Source organism: Elaeis guineensis, chromosome 8 (genome assembly GCF_000442705.2).
Source record: "Elaeis guineensis isolate ETL-2024a chromosome 8, EG11, whole genome shotgun sequence".
In the NCBI taxonomy this organism is placed as follows: domain Eukaryota; kingdom Viridiplantae; phylum Streptophyta; class Magnoliopsida; order Arecales; family Arecaceae; genus Elaeis; species Elaeis guineensis.
Window position 1 is genome coordinate 73,886,459 of NC_026000.2, and position 7,590 is coordinate 73,894,048.

At 45.0% G+C, this 7,590-nt stretch overlaps 1 non-coding gene across 1 annotated transcript; it reads left to right on the forward strand.

Annotated features, from left to right (window-relative positions):
* Positions 1–623: 623 nt before the first annotated feature.
* Positions 624–730, forward strand: LOC140851349 (small nucleolar RNA R71). Its single transcript, XR_012134101.1, has one exon. It is a non-coding gene; the product is annotated as a small nucleolar RNA R71 (small nucleolar RNA).
* Positions 731–7,590: the final 6,860 nt, after the last annotated feature.

The window sequence follows — 7,590 nt, forward strand, 5'->3', positions numbered from 1 at the left end:
AGCTGGTATGTGTTTTCATCATGGCTTCTAGGCTTTTCTCTAAAGAGGTAATTTTTTTGTCATTATCATGGAAGCCTGGCGGGTTGTTCATCACTGGGTTGGACCTTAGATTTTGCTGATTGAAATTTGGATTACCTACATTAGGATTCTGGGACCATGAGAAATTCGGGTGATTCCTCCAACCTGGGTTATATGTGGGTGCATAAGGATTGTTCAATGGTCCTTGATAGGTGGCATTCACCTGTGCACACTCATTCGAGTAGGAACATTCTTCTAAGACATGGTTTGGTGCATTGCACCCTTTACACATGGGTGCAGATATTTGATTTACATTGGCTGGTCTCTGTAATTCTAAGGCTTCCAATCTACGTGTTAAGGTTGCAATCTTGGCCTCTGATGCTAAGGTTGGTTGAATTTGATGCATTCCTCCTCTTGAAGGTGTAGCTTTATCAGGTTCCCTAGTTGTTTCCCACTGTAAATTTTTCTCGGCTAGGTCTTCTAAGAATTGCCAAGCTTCAGTAGTTTCTTTGTCCATAAATTGGCCTTGGCACATGGACTCTAGCATGGTTCTTGAGTTTGAATCTAACCCCTCATAGATGATCTGGCATAGTCTCCAAGTTTCTATTCCATGGTGTGGGCATTGGGTCAAAAGATTCTTGAAACGATCAAAGTACTTCCAAAATGATTCACCAGCTAGTTGGTAAAATTGATTTATTTCATTCCTAATCCTAGCTGTTTTATGATGGGGGAAATACTTTTTTAAAAATGTTCTCACAAAGCCCTCCCAGGTAGTGACAGAATAGTTTGGCAGACTATAAAGCCACTTCTTAGCATTGTCCTTAAGGGCAAAGTTGATTAATCTAAGTTTGACCTCATCCTCTGTTAATTGCAGTTTCATGGTTGCACATACCTCCTCAAATTCTCTAATAAATATATAAGCATCCTCTAATCCTGTGAATTTTGGAAGCATATTTATGATTTGAGGTTTGATTTCAAAATTGTTAGCTGTGGGTTGTGGCAACCTGATACAAGATGGTTGGATGGAGCCAACTGGATAACACAAATCCTTAAGGGTCATGGGTTGGATTGGTTCAGCCATTGGAACAACAGGAATTGACTCAATTCTAACTAGACGACCCGACACTCTTCTCCACACACGAAGTGTACGGTTCTCGATGTTTATACAATTTTTTTTTTTTTAATAAAATTTTTATGTATAAGGAAAAGAAAGAAAAGAGAAAAAGTTCTAAAGAGAAGATCCTAAGGAGTCCTAAATCTAAAGAAAAGTAACCAAATTAATTTAAATTTTAAATTTTTTTTTTTTTCAAACAAGTGAATCAATAAATTAAACTCAATCTATCCTAGGGTTAACCTAAATCTAGACAGCTCCTAACTGTTCCAAGATGACCCTTCAAACCTTCCAAGTGGAGATTGATCAACTAGTTAGCCAGATAAGTATAAGAGGTGGGAGGTTCACTCATCGTTGCCTTTCTAGACACCAAACGAGTTGGCCAGGCCAGCAACTGAACCAATTTAACAAACCACCCTCAGGGACTTGCCTAGACACCAACTAATCAAACAACTCAAACTTGGTAGAACTCTTAGGGTTCCTTGTCCTATTGAGCTCGAATTCCTTAAGGTTGACGTCTAATTGATTTTAAGATTAAAAGTCTAGGTAATGCAATATGATGGAGATGGTTTTTGGGCTAAGGAAGGGTAATGAAATCCCCACCTTATCTTGTTAATGGGTTGATGCCCTTAGATTAATTATGAAAATGCAAATACAAATAAACAAGATGACCAAGAATGTAAAAGATTTTAATTTAGAATTTTTTTTTATTTTGATATTTTACTTCACGATTATGAAATATCTTTTGTTTTGTTTTATATTTTTTTTTTGTGATTAAGTAAATTCAAATGATTAGGTCTAAAAGCAAAAGTAATTAACTAAAAATAATAAAAGAAAATTAGAAGTGTACCTGAGTTTTCCAGCAATCACCAACTAAATATAGAAACCTAAAGAAAAAAAAAGAGAGTTATAACGCACGAAGAACAAATATTTGAAAATAATTTAAAACGCCAAATCCCCGGCAACGGTGCCAAAAACTTGATGTTCAAATCTTAAAATTTGTAAATAAAACCGCAAGCGCACGGTGTGCAGAGTAGCACGACCAGCGAGTACGGGTCGATCCCACAGAGACTTGGTTTTAAAAATGATTTTCAAATCTATGCTCAAGCGAGCTTTAACAAAAATCGAAAGTCGAAAGTTGTTTGCTAAAGACAATAAGACTAAGAATCTAGGGTTTTTGAATCCACTAGATCTAGATTAGGAAATTCTACCTAAATTTTTCTTATTGATCCTAACGACTACTCCTCTTGTCTTTCCCAAGCATAGATTATGAAGGGACTAAGGCCCAACGATAACCCATCAAGATTCTTTACAGGGGAGTAGTAACTAGGATCCCTTAGGGTTTTCTCCTCCTATGCACTGAATCAAGCATGAACTATGAAGGGACTCTGACCCAACTGTAGTTCATCAAAAATTCTTGGCAAAAGAGGAAGAAAAAGAAACCCTAAGAAAAAGAAAGAACCCTATGTAAAATCTCTACTCATGATCTAGCTTCATCGCAAACCCTAGAAGGGATGCTTAGCTAGACATGATCTAAATCTACTTGCAAAATTTAAATACAGAAAAATAAACTACCCTAATTTCATAAATTAAACTATCCTAATTGCATAAATTTAAACTGCATAATTTAAACTAACCTAATTGCATAAAATTAAATTGCATAAATTAAACTATCCTAATTGCAAGAAAAATAAATTGCATAATGTAAAGAGATGAAATTGCATAAAAATAAGATTTTATATATAAAAAAAATTATTACAAAAACCTCAAAGCTCGAGGCTTGAAAAGAGAGCTAAAAAAACCACTATCTAGGGTTACAAGCTTGATCGGAAGGAAGAATACATAAAACAAGGGCCTTTGGGGGCTTTTTATAGGCATTTGGGGGTTATAAGGTTTTCAAAATTTCCGATGTGGGACTAAGAGGTTTTAGGGGGTTTATGGTGCGCCGATGGGTCCATGGTCCATGCGCCTGTTGCTGTGGACCAGGCGGCTAACCAGATCACCAAATCAGTTGATTTTTGACCAATTTTGATCTGATTTGACTCGGGTTTGACCCAATTGAGTCTTCTTTCTTCATTCTTCAATTCCTGGGTCAATTTAACTCCGTTTTGCATAAAATTTGCGCCGTTGGAATCCTCTTTCCTTGTTCTTTCTATTGATGATCTCTTCTTCTGCAAAATATAATAACAAGTATCAATTTCTTAATAAAGTTAGATAATTTAGATATTAATTGATACTTTTTATGTCAATTTGTGACATAAATCAATTGCGAACGATCCCGCTTTAAATCAAGATTTCTTTTAAACTTGCATATCTTTTCTTTTTGGTATGGACTTGTAACAACAGGGGACGACCCCTTGGACAACGAAAGCAAACCCTAACATGGGCAAAGTCGAAGGCCCGGTTACCCTTAGATCGGATGGGGGGAGAGGCCAAACAGTGCCCATATGTGCCCCCACAGCCATGTTAGGGATAGGAGGAGAACCTTGCCCTAACATGAGCAAAGTCAAAGGCCCGGTTACCCTTAGACCAGATGGGGGGAGAAGCCAAACAGCGCCCATATGCGCCCCCACAGCCATGTTAGGGACAGGAGGAGAACCTCGCCCTAACATGAGCAAAGTCGAAGGCCCGGTTATCTTTAGACCGGACAGGGGGAGAGGCCCTGCAATGCCTGTATGTGCCCCCACAGCCCTGTTAGGGACAGGAGGAGAACCTCGCCCTAACTTGAGCAAAGTCGAAGGCCCGATTACCCTTAGACCGGATGGGGGGAGAGGCCCTGCAACGCCCGTATGTGCCCCCTAGCCCTGTTAGGGACAGGAGGAGAACCTCGCCCTAACTTGAGCAAGGCCGAAGGCCCAGTTACACTTAGACTGGGTGGGGGGAGAAGCTCCGCAATGCCCATATGTGCCCCCATAGCCCTGTTAGCGACAAGAGGAGGACCTCGTCCTAACCTGAGCTAAAATCGATTACATCAGAAATAGGGGAAGAACCCCATCCTGACACCAATTGTGATTCGGTCACTTAAGACCGGATAGAAAGAAGGGAACCTTCCCAGCGACCCCTTCGCGCCCCCGCGACCCCACCAAGAGCAGAGGGAAAACCCTCACTCGAAAAAAAAAGGGAGAAGAAGGAGGGAAATGTGAAGGAACAGCGGCGGGCTACCCCAACGAAAAATGGAGGCTGAACTACACTAAAAGCACAAAGAACCTCGTCTCTATGAAGAGGGAGAAAGAGAAAGTAAGATCTACGGTCGCAAACAAAAGGCAAATTGACATGGCGATGGCTAGGAACCTCCAAGCGGCATTGACACCGAACCAGTCAAAAGCACAAGAAACTCGATAATGATGACCTAATACATAGATGAACAAGGAATCTTCGAACAACATCGACATCGCACGGGACAAAAATGAAAGAAGTCCGGTGCACGACAATTCAACATGACATACGGGTAAGGTAGCAAAGATCTTTTCATTTCATTAGCAAAGTGCGCGTTACAGAGCCTGGAAGACCGAAAAAAAAAAAACAACAACAACAACAAAAACAACAACAACAGCGACAATGGCGATGACAAACAGACCAGCGGCTAAAGAAGACACTTAGAGAACAAAGGACAAAAAGAGCCCTAAGGGGGCCTGGCTCCCTCCGACCTCGAACTTTCGGCTTCGACCCTCGTCAGGGAGCACCTTAAACTTTCGACTTCTTCTTCCAATTCCTTCTCTCTCATTAGTATCTCCATGTATCTTCGGTGAAGTCACTGGCTTTCGTTCTTCGCCTCTCGACATCTTTTTCTCAGGACCTCGAATTCTGCCTCCGCATCCTTAACTGCCTGCTGCTCGCATACTAGCTGGATCTTCAATTGCTGTAATTCGGCCCTCCCCTCCCCAAGGGCGACGGATAGCTCTTCGACAGTTCTTCTCAGGGATCGGAGTTCGTCAGGATCTCGCATAGGAGCAAGCTGAGCTCCCTCAGCCAGCTGCCTTTGAAGGCGGGCAACCTCATCGGCCGCCATCCTGAGCTTTCCCCTATATTCGTCCACCTGCTTGCACCAACCGGTCCGATATGCGTCATAGCTCGCCTCGGCATCCTGGAGCTGCTACTGAAGGTCGGAGACCTTCTTCGACCATTTTCGATCACTGTCGGCCCGAGTAGGAAGCCGGGATGAGCTTCCTTCCAACTGGCTAATCCTCTCCCGTGCAGCCGACAGCTCCACTCTGAGAGAATTGATCTTGGCAGCTTGAGCCTAGGATCGATCGTTGGCGTGCTTCTTGTGTTCCTCGAGCTCCTTCTCGAAGCTCGCTTTCCTCTGGCTGTACTCCATGATCCCCTTCACATGGAGGTTTCGAAAGCGGGTGGCTTCCGCAGTGGCTTTAGAGTGGCTCTCCCTCAACCTGCGGAGTTCGCCATCCATCTTCTTCAACCTCTTTGTCAAATGATGAACTTCCTTCTTCAGACGTTGGATCATGAACTTCAGCAGAATTTCCTGTGGAAGGGGAAGCACTTCGGCAAGACACTGCCATCGGGAGACAAAAGCGTCAAGGCGCATCTCATTGCAGAAAGCAAAGCAAAAAAAAAAAAGGGGGGAGCAGAGTGAGGAAGCCCTCCAAAAGGAGAAGTCCAATTTTATTGATTGAATATTTCTTAAGGACAAGAGGGAACAAAAAATTATAATAAAACAAAAATATAAGGTCGGAGGTCTCAGACTTCTGAAGTAAGGGTTGGGGAGCTCGGTGTTCCCGGAAGAGGGGCTGTGGTGGCAGTAGCAGTGGGAGAGGGACTGGCTTCATCTTCAGACGCCTCGCCCAAGAAGCTGAGGTCGAGCTCGGGAAATTTCTGGACCACCTTCTCCTGGCAGAGCTCAAACCCTTTAATGAAGGCCTCTTGGCCGAACTTGACGTTCAGGTCCCTCAACTCCGCAGAGGCCTTGAACTCCTCCACCGCCAGAACCCTGGCCTCCGAGACCAGGACTGGGATCTGCTCTGCCAAATTGATGACCTTGGCCTCTGCCTTCCTCGCCGTCTCCTCCGTGGTTTGCTTCTCTTTCTCCAGGGCCTACTTTTCTTTCTCTAGGGCCTCTTGGAGGTTGGCTACCTTAGCAACCTTTTCTTGGAAGCGGGCGACTTCGGCCCGACGATGCTCCTCCGCCTGGATGGCATCCCTTCTCGCCTGATTCATCGCCTCAATGTTGGCGAGGAGCTGGTGCCCGACCTACAAGGGCGGCCAGGAGGTCAGAATAAGAGCTGGAGAATTAATTAAACAAAGGTGCGAAAGTAAGGAGGGAGGTGAACCTGTTTACCTCGAGAAAGGACCCTAGGGAGTCCCAAACCCGCTGTTCGAGATCGGCACGATCGATCCTCTGGACGACTTCGGGCAGGATGCAGTCATCGATCAGTCGCTTTATCAGGTCCCTATCATTAAAGAGATTCTCCCCCAGCTCTCCTTTGGAACCAAGGGACTCTTCGATGGCGGCTCGGTGGCTACTCACCCTGCGGGCCACCAACTTCCTTCTCCTCCCCCTCTCGACCCCTGGCACCTCCTCGAAGCGAACCCCCGAAGCGGGAACCTCAGCAGAGAGACTCCTTGAAGACGCTCGGGGAGTCGGGGGTTCGGCATTCAAAGGAACGTCGACCGTGAGGGCCGCCTGGGCAGGCGTGGCCGAGCTCGTCTCCTCCATTCTGGCTCTCTTTGCCGATTTGGAGGTTGCGATGCCTTTTCTTTTGTGGGCCTTGAGACCCCTGGCGAGCATCTGTGCTGCTTCGGCGTCCATTCCTAAAAAAGAAAGAAGAAAAAAAAAAGAGATCAGTGATGGGGTGAAAAAGGAAGAGGTGGCATGCAAGAAAAAAAAAAGAAGAGGAAAGGAAAGATGGAATACTCGCAGGATCCAGGAGACTCAAGCCGATGTCGAACAAAAACTGCTCCTTCAGAAGGTTGGGAAGGGAAGGAGCTGAATAACCAAGAAGCCTCCGGGTAGCGTGAAGGTCGTCCTCCCCCAGGCTGGGAGTCCGACAGACAGAGTCCCTCAAGGAGCCCTAAGAGGGCAGTCCCAGCCTCAAGGTCGGGCAGTGGATAAAAAGGTACTTCCCCTTCCAGTTGTGGATTGAAGAGGGAGCACCTTTCAGCAACCTCTTCTTGCCAAACTGGGGGGAGAAATACCACCAGTCCTTTGTCGAGGGGTGACGCTTGAAGGTGTAAAAATGCCTAAACAAGGAAAGAGACGGCTGAACTTCGACTACATGGCAAAGGGAAAGGAACCCTATCAAAAACCTAAAGGAGTTCAGAGCAATTGAAGCTAAAGAAATATCTAAAAAATAGAAAAGGACAACGATGAAGAGCGGAAGCGGAAGCCGGAGTCCGGTATGGAAGGCCTCCTAATACAGGCAGAAACGGCCAGAGGGGGGGTGCTAGCCCGGTCGGAGGGACCAGGAAGCTCCAAATCATACTTCGGAGGAACTCCATACTGAACC